The sequence below is a fragment of the Lactuca virosa genome, chromosome 8, assembly GCF_052849685.1.
Source record: "Lactuca virosa cultivar CGN04683 chromosome 8, Lactuca_virosa_CGN04683_v6, whole genome shotgun sequence".
NCBI lineage: Eukaryota > Viridiplantae > Streptophyta > Magnoliopsida > Asterales > Asteraceae > Lactuca > Lactuca virosa.
Genome location: NC_136433.1, coordinates 211,003,400 through 211,020,305, shown reverse-complemented (window position 1 = coordinate 211,020,305; position 16,906 = coordinate 211,003,400). Strand labels below are relative to the sequence as shown.

Sequence of the window (16,906 nt, the reverse complement as noted above, 5' to 3'; positions counted from 1 at the left end):
TGAAAAGTGTTAGGATTTGACTCAGCTCATCCGGAAGATCCAAGCGATAAGCGACCATGCCGACTCTGGCAGAAATCCGGAACAGTCCAATAAATCGGGGCCCCAGCATGCCTCTCTTATGAAACCGAATGACACCCTTCCAAGCTGATACCTTTAGCAACACAAAATCACCCACTTGGAACTCAAGATCTGATCGACGCCGGTCAACATAGCTCTTCAGACAGCTCTGCGTAACTCTCAGTCTATCACGCACCTGCTGAATCAACTCAGTAGTCTTAAGTACTACTTTGGTGCTTCCCATAACTCTATGTCCAACCTCACCCCAACAAACTGGGGTTCTACACCTCCGACCATATAACATCTTAAACGGGGGTCGGTCAATACTCGCATGATAACTATTGTTATAAGAGAACTCTTCTAGTGGAAGATAAGTATCCCAACTCCCTCCAAACTCTAATACACATACCGCTCGACGTACCATGCAATCTCTCTCTTCATGCAGGGACACCAATAACTCAATATCATGTCTCGGTACATCTTTGTGGCCCCCGTATGAATAGAAAACTTGGACTTGTACGACTCCTCTAAGATCTTCTGCCTCACACCCCCGAATGGCGGAACCCAAACTCTGCCACATTGTGTCAATAAACCCCAACTATCTCAAACAAACAACATAATCTGACCCCGAATCCGCTCAATCTTCCAATTCTCCCTTTTTAAACCCTCCACCTGAGCCTCCTTGATCATATACAACAAAGGTGAAATCACTGTCATCCTCAAGCATACATCTCGGATCGGAGCACTTGCCGCCTTACGACTCAAAGCATCGGCCACCATATTGGCCTTTCTGGGGTGATACAAAATCTCGCAATCATAATCTTTTACTATATCCAGCCATCTCCTCTCTCGCATATTCAGATTTTGCTGATCCATCAAATACTTCAAACTCTTGTGATCAGTAAAAATGGTGCATCGGACCCCGTATTAATAATGTCTCCAAATCTTGAGGGAAAAACCACCGCCCCCAATTCCAAATCATGTGTGTGGTAATTCGCCTAATGAGGCTTAAGGTGCCTTGAGGCATAAGCAATCACATGCCCTCTCTGCATTAGAGCAACTCCTAACCCCGAGGTAGAAGCATCACAATACACCACAAAATCATCCAATCCCTCCGGTAGCGCTAGAATCGGGGCCTCCCATAATCTCTGTCTCAATGTCTCGAAAGTCGATTGCTGATCTGGACCCCACCGAAAAATCACACTTTTCTTGGTCAAACGGGTCAAGGGTACGACGATCTTGGAGAAATCCTAGATAAATATCCGATAATACCCTGCTAAGTCCAAGAAACTCCGGATCTCGGATGCCTTCTTCGGAACATCCCATCGCATTACCGTCTCAATCTTGGCCGTATCAACCAAAATACCCTCTTCATTGATGATGTGCCCCAAAAACTTTACCTCACGCAACCAAAATTCACATTTCGAGAATTTGATATAAAGCCTCTCCCTCCTCAAGGTCTCCAATACTTCCCTCAAATGCTGCTTGTGCTGCTCCTTGGTCTTAGAATATACTAAGATATCATCAATAAAAACAATCACAGATTGATCCAACATCGGTCTTTAAACCTGGTTCATGAGATCCATGAACGCCGCGGAGCATTGGTGAGCCCAAATGGCATCACCACAAATGCATAATGACCATAAAGAGTCCTGAAAGCCGTCTTTGGCATATCCTCATCCCTAATCCTCATTTGATGATACCCCGACCGAAGATCAATCTTGGATAACCAAGATGCACGCTGAATTTGCTTAAATAAATCATCAATCCTCAGAAGTGGAAAACGGTTCTTCACCGTCAGCTTGTTCAACTCCCGATAATCAATACACATCCTATCAGACCCATCCTTCTTTTTTCACGAACAGGATCGGTGCTCCCCACGGGGAACTACTTGGACGAATAAATCCTCGATCTAGCAGCTCCTGAAGCTGCGTAGACAACTCCTACATCTCAGGCGGAGATAGAAGATATGACGCCTTAGCTATAGGAGCCGCGCCAGGCACTAAATCTATACAGAACTCCACATGCCTCTCAGAAGGCACCCCAAGCAACTCCTCTAGAAATACATCAGGAAAATCCCGCACAATCGGTACCCTGCTCACATCTGGCGTGGCCTCCTCCCTCTTATCCATAACATAAGCCAAAAACCTAGAACAACCCTCCTGAAGGAGTCTCCTAGCCGTCGCGGCCGAACAGAGAGCTGGCCCATGCAAGGCTCTCTCTCCATGAATAACCAGTTCTCCCCCACTTGGGGTTCGAACTCTCACCAGCTGACGCTCGCAATCTATCATGGCCCCATTGGGCCCCAACCAATCCATCCTGATAATCACCTTCAATCCTCGCAAGGGAATCAGAACCAAATCGATAGAAAATCTCTCCCCGAACATATTCAGAACACTCCCCCGAAATACCCTCGCAGCACTCACGGTGCGGTTATCCGCAATCTCCACCTCAAGTGGGGAATCCAAAGTCCCAAGAGCATCTTGGAACTTCTTGCTGAGTGCAAGAGATAAAAATGACCGGGTAGCCCCCGAATCAAAAAGAATATGAGTCGGCATACCATTGACCAAAAGGGTCCCTATATGAAATCATAACATCATAAGCATAACAATAAGATAAAAAAGACAGAAGTAGATCACATACCAGTCACAACGTTTGGCGTTGCTCGGACCTCCTCGGTAGTCAACTGAAATGCACGGCTCTTCACCGCATGATCTTCCGCCTTGATCGGGCGGCCATCAGTAATCCTCATCGTGGCGGGCGCAGGCGCCGCCACCGCTCCTACTCCTCTATCCAACCTCGGACAATCAACCTTTTTATGACCGGTATGGTTGCAGTGGAAACAAATCAAGCCCTTCTTGGGACAATCCCGAATCTTGCGACCCGGCTGGCCACATGCATAACATACCGATCCTGCTGCTCGACAGGCTCCACTATGCGGCTTACCGCACTTGGCACACCAGCCACGACCCTGCTGGCCCATGCTGGGAGGATCAGAGGTCTTAGGCTTCTTAGCCTGACCTATAGCTGCCTGATCCTGCTCCGGCTTCCGCTCGGTCCAAAGCTCCAACTTAATTTCCCGCTCTCGAGCCTTCTCCACCATGCCATTCAGGGTCTTGCACCCCGAAAAGCTCACAAACTCCCGAATATCATCCCTCAACATGGAATGATACCTCGTCCTCTTTATCTCCTCATCCGCATCGTACTGCGAAACCAATAGTGCCCTCTCCCGAAACTTGGTGGTGATCTCCGCCACAGTCTCGGTAGTCTGCTGTAAATCCTAGAACTCCCTCACTAAACGCTGCACCTCGATGGATGGTACAAACTCATGATCAAACCTCCACACAAATTCCTCCCAAGTCATCTTAGCCACACCTGTTGATCCCACCTCGCGGGTAACCTCCTCCCACCAGTCTCGTGTTCGATCCCTCTACATACAAGATACGAACCCCACCTTTGCCACCTCAGAGCAAAAGCTCGTGCGTTTGGCATTCTCCATGTATGCCACCCAACGTCGACTAGTGATGGGATCCCTGATCCCGAAGAACTCAGGCGCTTCACACACCTTGAACTCCCTAAATGAGGGAGCTCGGGCCTCAATCCGCCCCGCAAAAATCTCGGCTCAGAAAGACCTGAGCCTCTCCTCCATGATTTCCATGATGCCTTCCTTAATGGTACCAAGGATCACCGGGGTAGCATCAAGGATGCCACGAGTAACCTCAGTTGCGATAAGATCGCGCAGCCTCTCATCGACGGGCTCCGTACCAGAGCCTGAACCTGATCCCGATCCTGATCCTGAACCTCATGTGATCATCACCATCCTCAACTGAAAACATCGCAGACAACAATAATGAAGAATTTGAAAGAGATTCATCCTCGCCAGACTCCTAAGAGCTATCAGATCTGCCATTGATTCGGGTATAGGTCATGTGCTTTCAGTAGTACGGGCCCTATACTACCTTCCACACCTACCTGTACCTTCTCCAAGGCCATACCTGATATCTTTAAATTATCCACCACAAATACAACACTAACTCAATCCTAAACTATTATAGGATTCTCAATTCTCATCAGATCATAATTCAATTCAATCATAGTAGGTTGCCTTATGCATTCAAGTTATACACAAAGAGAATCACATAGAGTGTCAAATAAAGCTTCTACCCTACCCTAAACCACAACCAGACAAGGAACATTAATAATGCAGATTTCCTCATTCTAGGACTATGCAATCCTAAGCATCTACAATTTTAATAGCATACACTTAGCAAATACTCCACTCAACATCAATTTCCATATATATCATAGCATGGATAAAACATTAGGAACACTTACTTGAGCTCGGCCGATTACGCGCATTGCACTCTCCCATTTTACTTACAAAAATCGGCTTCAAGAGAATTTTAACTTTTGATTTCTTTTTGAAAAACTATTTTACCAACTCCTCAGTTTGAGTTCTGACATAGCCAAGAGTGTGCCCGAATCTCTTAAACCAAGGCTCTAATACCAACTTGTAAGTAAAATTTTCATCTAAATATTAACAATACATGCTTAATGATTAGAAATTCCCATCATAAATTGTTCCCAAAGATCCAATACATCGATATATTATTTAGAAAGATCAGAGTGTCCATAATAACTAATGGAGAAAAATGTTGGAGAGTGCACGCTACGCCATCAAGCTGAGCCCTTGCCCTTAGAGCTAGAAGTACCTGAAACATCCAACAAAACTGTAAGCACACACTTAGTGAGTTTCCCAAAACACATGAAACATATAATCACATAATTGCATGCACACATACATACAAGTTTGCCATGGACTCCCTCCATGGTCTTCATTTAGGATGTTATGGGCTACCCCCATGGTATTATATCCCCGGGCCAGGGGTTCCTCCCATGGTCTTGCCAAGTGCCATGGGCTCCTCCCATGGTTTCCACACAATTCACATATAAATCACTAACAACCATTACATATTCCATGACTAAACATTTCATATCAATTAATGGGCCGGCCTTGGTGCCTTAGACCCATGAGTGTAGTGAGAAGACTTACCTCGAATATTGAATGATAGCTGACTAGGTCCCGGCTCCACGTATAAGCTCTACTCAACCACTAAAAAGAAACAACTCCTTAGTTACAACCCCAAAATGCCCCTAAAACCTTATCTAATGGACGCGTCATTAACTGGGTCAGAGTTCGACAGCGGCTTTTAAGAGCTACGATTGCTAGTCGGGATTTTGGAGTCGTTCTTGCAATAATAGTTATTAGACTTATCCAAGTGGGAGACTGTTGGATTAGGTGTCTAGGCCCATAACTATAATTGGTATGTACTCGACCCGAGAGTAGCATGGTCCATTTGGGTTGCCTTCACCAGAACAATTTGATAGGAAGGATATTTGAGAAAGAGGTTATTTATGATTTAATTAATATATTACAATTATAATATATTAATTGTGAAATCATATTATATAATTAGTATTGATCAAGAATTAATTTGGAATTAATTTAGTGATCAAAAGAGACTAATTAAATTAACGGGGACTGGTTATGTAAATCAGTGATATATATAGTGTTTGGGCTATTAATCCATGTTGGGCTAAGTTTTATGTAAGTATCCATGAAGAGCTAGCCCACATGAGATATGGATCATAACCTAAGTGTATGGATTAGGGTTTACCCATGACTCTTGGAATCCTACACTATATATATGTTATCCCTTAGCCAAAATCGGTTACAAGAAGCATTCTACGAGTTCTAAGAGAACCCTAACCGATTTTGGTGGTGCTTAACCTCTCTCTTAAAGTCCTCCTTTGTTCATGGTGTTTGTGAACCATTTGAGGAATCACACTTGAGGTGCTAAGCTCTTGGAAAGGCCAAGAACTACAAACTACATCAAGAGGCATTCATCTAACTATGAGTTTTATATGGTATATCCTCTATTGTATGTTGGTTAGGATGTGTGCTTTGGAAAATTCAAATTGCATGTATAATTAGAGAAAACATAGATCCAAAGAATCTAGGGTTGCATGTGCACCATAGGAGTGTTATAGTGCTTAAAACCCAACAGTAGCAGATGCCCTAACTCGAAAGGAGTACTCGGGCCACCGAGTAAAATCATTAACAATGACTATCCATTTACATATGTCCACCCAGATCAAGGAGGCACAGATTGAAGCCTTGAAACCTGAGAATGTCGCAGATGAAGCTCTTCAAGGAATGGATAAAAACCTTGAGGTCAAGGATGACGGAGCTCGTTAATTCATGAATCGAATCTGGACACCAAGATTCGGCGGGTACAGAGATATTATCATGAATGAAGCTCACAAGACCAAGTACTCTGTTCATCCCAGGTCGGATAAGATGTATCTAGACCTCAAGAAACAATATTGGTGGCCAAACATGAAGGCGGAAATTGCTACTTATGTGGGCAAGTGTTTGACTTGCGCCAAGGTCAAAGTAGAGTACCAAAAGCCCTCGGGTTTGCTACAACAACCGTATATACCCGAGTGGAAGTGGGAGCGGATAACCATGGACTTCATAACTAAATTGCCCAAGACAACTGGAGGGCATGACACCATATGGGTAATTGTCGATAGGTCAACCAAATCCACGCACTTCCTACCAATAAAGGAGACAGAAAAAATGGAGAAACTCACAAGGAAGTACGTCAAGGAGATTTTACGATTACATGGTGTGCCAATATCCATTATCTCTGAAAGAGATAACAGATTTACCTCACAGTTTTGGCAATCACTACAAAAGTCTTTGGGAACCAGTCTCGACACGAGTACAACATATCACCCCCAAACCGAAGGGCAAAGCGAGAGAACTATTCAAACGTTGGAAGACATGTTGAGAGATTGTGTGATAGACTTCGGTAAAGATTTGGATACCCACTTATCACTCATCGATATCTCATTCAAAAATAGTTACCACTCTAGCATTAAAGTTGCTCCATTTGAGGCCCTTTATGGGCGCAAGTGCAGATCACCTCTATGCTGGGCTGAGGTGGGTGACACTCAGCTAGCTAGAGGACAAGTTCCTAACAACACCCTTACCGTCCCTGAGATCATACGGAAACGACAGAGAAGATCGTTCAAATCCGTGAACGACTAAAGGCATCCTGGGATCGGAAAAAGAGTTATGCGGATAGACGACGCAAACCCTTGGAATTCCAGGTTGGTGATCGTGTATTGTTGAAAGTCTCACCCTGGAAGGGTATGATACGTTTTGGAAAACGAGGGAAACTAAATCCAAGATATATAGGGCCATTCGAGATCCTTGCCAGGATCGGCCCGGTAGCTTACATACTTCGGCTACCGCAGGAACTCAACAACGTGCACCCCACTTTCCATGTGTCCAACTTAAAGAAGTGTCTTACTGGTGAGACCCTCATCATTCCACTTGACGAAATCGATGTAGACGAGAGTCTCCACTTCATCGAAGAACCCGTGGAAATCATGGACAGAGAAGTCAAAAGGACGAAGCAAAGCCGCATACCAATAGTAAAGGTTCGTTGGAACGCGGAGCGAGGACCTGAATTTACTTGGGAACGTGAGGACCAAATGAAACAGAAATACCTACATATTTTCCCTAACCCTTGAGAACCCACTCGGAATGCTAATTTCGGGACGAAATTCCTTCTAACACGGGGATGATGTGACAACCGTCAATTTTGGTCAAACAAAGTCAAAAAAAGTCAATCAGGTCAACTCAACTTGTATTAGAATTTTAGGAGAAATGTGATATTCCCTAATGCTTCTAATGTACTATTAACAAGTTATAATACAAAGTACCTCTCTTATTGCCAACTATTGAGTCTAAACCCTAATTGGAGTTAGTATCGTAAAGATTCGATAATTCAATTATATATTATTTAGGTATAAATAATATCTGTAACATAATGTAGTTGAGTTCGTAAACTTTATGCTACATGGCAAATTCATAACATAGGTTACATATACATATTTTTGGTGAATTCGTCACCAAATGCGACAGATTCTATATCCGGCTTAAACACTTAAAAGTTAACGAAAAGAATTAGGAAATATCCTAGCTTTTGTGTAAGGTGTTATTATCTTTGATAATATTGATTTTTATAATTATTTGAATGTAAATGATTCAAATTAAGTAATTATACTTCCTTTTACCACACTTTTTATAAAAAATCACCAACTTTTTATAAAAATTAACCATTCTTTTATAAAAATAAAAGAGACCATTTTTGTTTTACTTAATTATCACACTTTTTGTAAAAGAATTAATAAAAAGGTGAAAAGAACATACTTGAATTTTATATTCAATAGGCCACACCCTACCACCTTACCCCATACCCTACCCCCCCCCCCCCCTTCTCACTTCATTTTCATCATTTTCTCCATCTTCTTCATTCTTCATCTTCTTCCTCAAGAACAAGGTCACTTCTCTCAAGGTTAATTCTCCATAAGTTGGTTCTTCATCTTTTGGTAAGCTTTTCTTCACTAATCTAGTGATTCTACACATAAATATACTAGTTTTGTTACAATTACACACATTAATATGTGTTAATATCCATAGGGTAATTCCATCTTCAAGTGTTCTTTAGGTGTGTTCAAGTGTTCTTGGCTTAAAATCATTCATCTTCACCTCTTTATCCACCAAGAAACACACTCAAGGTGAGTTCATACCCCTCATTTTCGTCTTATCCAATTTTTTTTTGGGGGGGGGGGGGATACAAGTAAACTTGTATAATAACACAAGTTGTTATTCATGCTTCTTCTTTATGTTCTGTAAGAGTATTATTTGCATGAAATAATGTTTTTACCTAGTATTATGAGAATTTTTGTGTGGTAAGTTTGTTTAAAATGCAAAAGTATGAAAAATGAGTATAACATGCTATATGTTCTTAAGAAGATGTCATAAAAACAAAACTATAAAAACTATGGTTTTTATGAACACTATATGGGTTTTCTAGCAAAAATGGTCATGACTAGGCCATGACACTAGTTTTGTGAAATTTGACCTAAAATATGATGTTTTAAACATACAATGATAGCTTGACTTAGTCTCCACAAAACGGTAAAATAAACTTTACAAAGTTTATAACTCAATATTTACTGTTTGATGACGTGAAAAGGCTAAAAACTAGAAAACTGACTTGATCATACAAATAGTTCATATACTTGTGTTAGATGTATAATATATGTTTTTATGAACATCTAAACTTGTTATCTTATATATATATATATATATATATATATATATATATATATATATATGTGTGTGTGTGTGTGTGTGTGTGTGTGTGTGTGTGTATATATAGGGACAACAAAACATTTAAGATAAACTATAATGGGTATAGTTTATGGGTCATTAGTACTATTTTAACGTTTTGAGACAAAACAGATAATTATATAAAGGTATAATTATTTTACACTATGTAAATACTATGGAAATGTGATATTTTCACTTACAAAAGGGTTTTCATTACACTATACGTAAACTTGTTGATACAATTATGTAAGACATAGTCTTCACCGTACCTACCAAAGTACACACTAAAGTCCTCAATTATAACCAAAATCTCGGTAAGAGAGGGTGACACTTGTGTATAGATCTATATGGGACTGACAATCCCGCACCTAAGCTGCGAGCTACAGCTAGACCGGCATGTCTGGGGTGACATTTGTCTAACATTTTGACGCCTGAAGAACGTCGTAGCAGGCCCACTACGGTTTTAGCATGGTTGTAATAACTCACATGGGGAATCAACAATACATTTATTTTACGGGGTAATATGCGTTCAAATGGTTTTATAAAAGAATAAAACTACGTAATACTATTTTAAGTATAGGAATACTTATACATTTTTGGTCTTAGGGTTTTTAAGACTACAACTCATTTTATAAGAAAATATTGGATTTTCTACGAACAAACACTATCATTTTACAAGGAAAGAGTTAGAGATTTTTCACATACAAAATTCTTATGAACTCACCAACTTAATTGTTGACACTTTCAAAACTACTTGTATTCTCAGGAAACCGTTAAACAGGTAACCACAAGGCTTTTGAGGACGGGACGTTACGACGTCATATTATTCATTTTTGTCATCATAATGTAATTGGTTTGAAACATACAATACATGGTAACATTGTAACAATTTCAATTATATTTATGATGGTTGTGTTTGCTTTGGTCACTATTGTACATTATGTTGTGATATAATTCGTGAAGTCATCCACCCCCAGACGTTTCAGCCATCCTGGTTTGGGGGTGTGACATGTTGCAACTCCCCCCCCCCCATTTGAATCAGATTTTGTTCTCAAAATCCGCTACTGTAAATAACTCGATTTAATGCTCCCTCATCCCCTCTTCAGTTTCCCACATCTATTCTGAACCCTTCCGGTGTTTCCATTGCACCTTGACCAAACCAATCACCTTGTTGCGCAAGGTTTTCGTCTTCATTTCGATAATAGCAATCAGTCTCTTTATATAATTCAAGCGTTCATCAACCTAGATGTCATCCAAGGGTACCACTGCAGAATCATCAGCTAAACACTTTGGCAACTGAGAAACATGAAAGGTGTTGTGGATCTAATTAACCTCCACAAGAAGATCCAATCGATATGCAACCTTGCCAACCTGGGCAATAACCTTGAAAGGACCAATGAATCTGGAACCCAAATTGCCCCGCTTTCGAAACTGGATGACACCCTTCCATGGTAACACCTTCAGAAGTACGAAATCCCCAACCTAGAACTCGAGAATGGAACAACGTCGATTAGCATAGCTCTTATGTCTACTCTACGCAGTCCACAATCTATCATGCACCAACTGTATCATCTATGTAGTGTTGAGCACTACCTCAGTGCTCATCACTCGCTCACCAACCTCACTCCAGCAAATCGGGGTCCGATATTTCCTCTCATAGAGAAAGTCAACGGGAGGCATACAAATGTTGGCGTGATAGTTGTTGTTGTAAGATAATTCAACTAAAAGAAGGTAGGTATCCTAGCTCCCACTAAAATCCAAAAGTCACGCCTAAAGAATATCCTCAAGAGTATGAATGGTCCGCTCACTCTGACCATCGGTCTAAGGGTGGTAAGAAGTATCGAAAAGCAGCCAACTACCCAACTCCTCATGAGACTTCCTCCAGAACCTGGAAGTAAAATGGACATCACGGTCCAAAACAACAGAAACCGGAACTCCATGCCGTACAACCACCTACTTCATGTAGATCTCGACTAACTTCTCGGCTGATGGACTTTCCTATTAAAATCAAGGACTACTACCATAATGGATGATTGATGAATATCAGAGAGAATCCTATTAAAATCATAATTCGACCCCAAACTCAACCTTTGAATAGAAACAATGATTTATCAGCATATGAGGCTGTTTATGCCGTCCTCAAGCAATGTTTCAAGTCAATATATAACAAAATCAATACATATGGCCTTTAAATGATCAATAACACAAAACTATGGTTCTTAAGTTTTTGATCTTACTAATGGACTTATATATGATCCTCTTTTCATTATATTATAAAAATCCCTAGGCATGGGTCTTTACCATCACCAACAATCACACTCTATTCATGAAACCCTGACACCTTGTTCTCGGGTCCATCTTAAGGAGAGAAGATAATGCAAATGAACAAAACTAAAAAGAAAATAAAAAATATCTTATTGCTCATATTATTTTTTAGAAGGAATTGTAAAGAAGTGAAGAGAATATAAGGGATGATTTTCTCTCCTAATCTCCCTCCTAAATGTGATGGATTTGGGGGGGGGGGGGGGGGGGGGGGGAGTAGACGTAAGGGTGTGTTTGTTTACGGATTTTGAATAAGGGTTTATCTTGTTCTATTTCCTTTCTTTCTAACTTGGGAACATCAAATTACAAGTTTTGTTCTTTTTTCTCCCTTTCTTTTTTCTCTCCATATTTTTCATCCCCTTTTTTTTTCCTTTACTAAAACTCAGGAACTAGGTGTAAGATTAACATCTTCGTCTATATTTTCTCTCGTATTTGTGATTTTGACCAAAAAGAAAAAAAGAAAACTAGAGTTCCTTTTCTATCCATACCTATATTGGGTTGCGGCACAGCTTGTTGCTCGTTTACTAGCTATTTCTATGTAAAACTTTCTTCTATTTTTATATTAATGAAATCTAAGTAATTAAAGTTAACTATATCTATTATAATAAAACCATAAGAAAAAAACTAAACCCCATACTATATAGACTTAGAGGGTGTTTGAGATTCCTTTTCAAAGTGATTTTTGGACTTTTGGCTATTTTAAAAAGTTAAAAGTTTGAAAATGTGTAATCTAAAAGTCCTTTTAAAATGACTTTTTGTAAGTAGAAAAATAAGTGATTTTAAAAGTCAGGAATCTGTGACTTTTGGCTTTTTGACATTTCCTCCCTCAAAAGTTCATCGAAACACATTTTAAATCTTCCTTTTAGAAAAAATTATAAGTCAACAAGTTATTTTGTTGAAAATGACTTTTTAGGCTAAAAAACAATCTCAAACACCCTCTTAGTACCTTCAGCTTTTGTTTAGCTTTTGTATAATGGTTCCAAGAACCCGCAAGGCACAACATTCTCATTGTTGGCCTATATGTGTAACAAATATGTTCGATATTAATATTGTGCTTATTGGTTTTATTTTGTTAAATTCTAAATGATAATTTGAAAGATCCCTGTTTATTTAAACGAGAGTTTTAAAAAAGGATAGTTTATTAATCATATATGTAAAAAAAATTATTTTTGATTGAACAAATTAATACAAAAAGTTAAAATGTTATTATCTATCGAAATTTCCTACAAAAAATAAAGACGCGGTGACTATTTTTGTAATTTTACTATTACATATCTGGACCATTTATGTATTTTTTTTTTCTTTTCTTACCATTATACAATTACCATTTCTGTAATTTTACCATTACATGATGACCATCTCTATTACCCATCTCTGATTTGCCGTTATATGACCATTTTTGTAATTTTGTTTTTCACTATTTCACAGGGACATTTGTGTATGTTTACTATCAAATATGAATCATTTCTATAATTTTTATTTCCTACCATTAATGGGAGACATTTTCGGTAATTTTACTATTACATAGAAATCATTTCTATACAAAGTTATCTTTATGAACAAGCAATAGATTTTATAATTAAATTCGTTAATTACATATTAAAAGCTATGCAGAAAGAATTAAAAGCTTTGCATGATAATCAAACTTGGGATGTGGTCAAATTGCCTAAAGGAAAACGACCCATTGCTTGTAGATGGGTATTCAAAATCAAATATCGGGCAGATGGTAGTGTTGAAAGACATAAAGCCCGTTTGGTAGCCAAAGGCTTTACTCAAAAACAAGACATTGATTATCATGAAACGTTTTCACCAGTTGTCAAATTCACCACTGTACGATGTATGGTTGCTTTAGCAGTAAAAAGAGGATGGCATGTTCATCAGTTTGATGTTAACAATGCTTTTTTGCACGGTGATTTACATGAAGAAGTATATATGCGTGTTCCTCCTGGTTATTCTGTTTCATCTCCTTCTTTGGTTTGCAAGCTCAAAAAATCTCTATACGGATTAAAACAAGCATCAAGACAGTGGTATGATAAGCTTTCATCTGCTCTTATTATCAAGGGATATTATAGATCTTCAAATGATTACTCTTTATTCATTAAGAAGACTCTTCATCATATTGTCATTGTTGCCATATATGTCGATGACATCTTAGTCACAGGAAATAATGAAGCAGAGATTACATCTTTAAAGCAATCCCTTCATGAACAATTCCAAATTAAAGATTTGGGATATATCCATTACTTTCTGGGACTCGAATTTAACAACATTGATCAAGGGATGGTCGTTCATCAACAAAAATATATCAAGGAGTTATTGTCTGCTTATAACATGGAAGATCAACCTATTGCTACTACTCCTTTACCATCTAAAACTCATTTATTGCCTTCAATGGATGATGTTTTACCAGATCCTACAACCTACTGACAACTCATTGGAAAATTGAATTTTTTGCTTCATACTCGACCTGACTTAGCATACACAGTTCAACATTTAAGTCAGTTTAATCAAACTCCCTGTCATGCTCATTATAAAGCTGCACTTCATGTGTTGAGATATCTTAAAGGCACCATATTTCAAGGGTTATTTTTCAATAACAATCCTACTTTCAATATTGAATCTTTTTGTGATTCAGATTGGGCTTCATGTCCTATAACCAGACGAAGTGTGAGTGGCTTCTTCATTATGTTTGGAAATACACCAATATCTTGAAAGTCAAAGAAGCAAGTGACAGTGTCCTTATCATCTGCAGAAGCAGAATATCGATCAATGCGAAGAGTATGTGCTGAATTGGCTTGGCTTAGTCGACTCCTATCTGAATTTCAAGTTGACAATATTACCCCAATACCTCTTAAATGTGATAATCAAGCTGCGATTTACATTGCTAACAATCTTGTTTATCATGAACGCACTAAACATATTGAATTGGATTGTCATTTTGTCCGGGAAAAACTTCAAGCTGGATTGATTTCACTATTTCATGTAAACACTAAACAGAAATTAGCAGATGTGTTCACAAAATCGTTATATGGACCACAACATCAAGAAGCTACTTCCAAGCTTGGACTCTTTTCACATCCTCCAGCTTGAGGGGGGGGTGTTAGATTCTGTTATAGTTGTTCAAGGGTATTTCAGTAATTTAACACTGAGTTAGTTATTTTGTTCCTTAGATTACCTTCTTGTTTATCAGCTGTATATAATCATCTCTGTAATTGTTTCTGAAACTTAATGAAAAATTTCAATTCTTCTCTCTTCATTCATCGATCTTCATTCATCAAAGTTAACAATTAGTCTGGGTTATTTAAGATTTAAGAAATTCAAAATCAATTGGGAACTGTCATTGTGATTTGAATGGTTTTTACTCGTGCCGAAATCCAAATCTACCCATTAATTTTATCACCTCTAAACTATTTACTCAAGGGAAGTATGAATTTGTTAGCTAAATTAGTATATTAATAAAAACAAGATACATGTACTAAAAAGGTGTTTGATAAAAAGCTAAAGATCGATGATTTACAAAAGCAACTTTGACAATGAAATATGTAAAAACGTCACCTCTACAAGCTAAAGCATTTACCATGACCCATTATTGTCAATGGAGTTCTTTCACACCATGAAATCAATAACCACACTATCATATTCACTCTGATTAACACCTACTCGATTGCCTCCGGGTGGCAAAGCCACTAAATGCCTACAATTCGGGCATGACATATGATCAACCAACCACTTATCAACACACTTGACATGAAACTCATGGTTACATTCAGGCAACACTCTTACCTTATCTCCATCTACAAAGTCTCCTAGACAGATAGAGCACTCGGTTGCTAGTATCTCTGCTCCACACCTAAAAACTTCCACAGGAATCTTCTTTATGGAATGTTTATCAGTAGTAGTTGCTGCTTCTAAGGATTGACGCCTATTTCGCAAAGCATATTGTATAACTGAGTTCAGTACAAGTGCAGCTACAAGTGCACATAACAAGGCTGCTAGAACTACAATAGTGTTTGTATCAAAACCGGTTTGGCCAGGTTCGGAAGAGTCTGTAGTGTTGTTGTTTTGAGGAATCGAGGAGGACATAACTAACTTGGTCAGTTAATTTGTAGGGAATTTTATCAAATTAGAGCTTAATGAAGTGGTGTTTGTATGGAATAAAAAGGATGTGATAAAGATAAAAGGATATTCTGCTGACCTAATTATAAATAGTTAAATATTAATTAGATGGAGTTGTACTACCAAATCCATTAAGACATTTGTGAATGTGACATATGGCTCTCTAGAAACCAAAATCTAATCAGAATTAATAATAATAATAATAAAAAAAGAACATGTAAAATCTTAACTAGAAAAATTCGTCAGATTAGAACCGAAGGCTTTCAATTTAAAAGATAAAGCCTTTACCAAATGGCTAGTCACATGTGAAACTTAACAAATATCTTTTATATTTTTATGGATTCCACTACTTGAAACAAAGGCAACAGTTACTGACAAGTTTTTATAATTAAAATTTTGGATTATGATACCCTCGTGGAATTTAATTATGAATTTTTTTTTATCCGGCTACAGAACATTTTCATATAAATAATGAAATAGTCAAACTTTATATATTTGGCTAAATACAAAATAGGATATGTAAGCATCAAGAAAAATAGCACCGTTTAATTCCATGACGTGGGACACATAATATTATAGACTTAAAAAAAAGTGATATATGACTCGAGAAATGAACCAAATAAGTCAAACCACGAGTGTAAGATACGTTTATCTTAATGAAATATGTAAATCATGAATGTAAGATATTCTGATCGTGTTTGGCATTAAATTCAATATATAAATAAGTTTTTTATAATTATAATAATAATAATAATAATAATAATAATAATAATAATAATAATACATATTATTTAATTGCCCCAACAACATACACACATAGATGAAGCAACATACACACATAGATGAAGTCAATGGACATAGCTAGGATTTTGTTTTACGATAGACCAAATAATTTACAAAATATGAACGAATAGAAACTTACTTTAAATGAAAAAAAAATGTGACAATATATCGGGCGTTGAGGGGGCAAAGTAGGCAGTTGCACATTACCCAATTTTTTCATTATATATTTTTATTTAAAAATAAAAACTTATAATAATTATAATGACCCTTTTTTCTGGCTCGTCCTGGGCCTTTGAGGATATTTAATTCCTCAGGACCGGCCTTGAATATACGCATTCTAAAGCAAATTGTTCATTTAAGTTGCACACGACGTTT

The 16,906-nt window shown here is 38.2% G+C and overlaps 1 long non-coding RNA gene across 1 annotated transcript; it reads right to left on the bottom strand.

Annotated features, from left to right (window-relative positions):
• Positions 1–15,103: 15,103 nt before the first annotated feature.
• Positions 15,104–15,774, bottom strand: LOC145133734 (uncharacterized). The gene is made up of 2 exons (XR_013718718.1): positions 15,416–15,774; positions 15,104–15,326 (listed from the first exon to the last, which is right to left on the bottom strand). It is a non-coding gene; the product is annotated as an uncharacterized LOC145133734 (long non-coding RNA).
• Between the last annotated feature and the right edge of the window lie 1,132 nt (positions 15,775–16,906).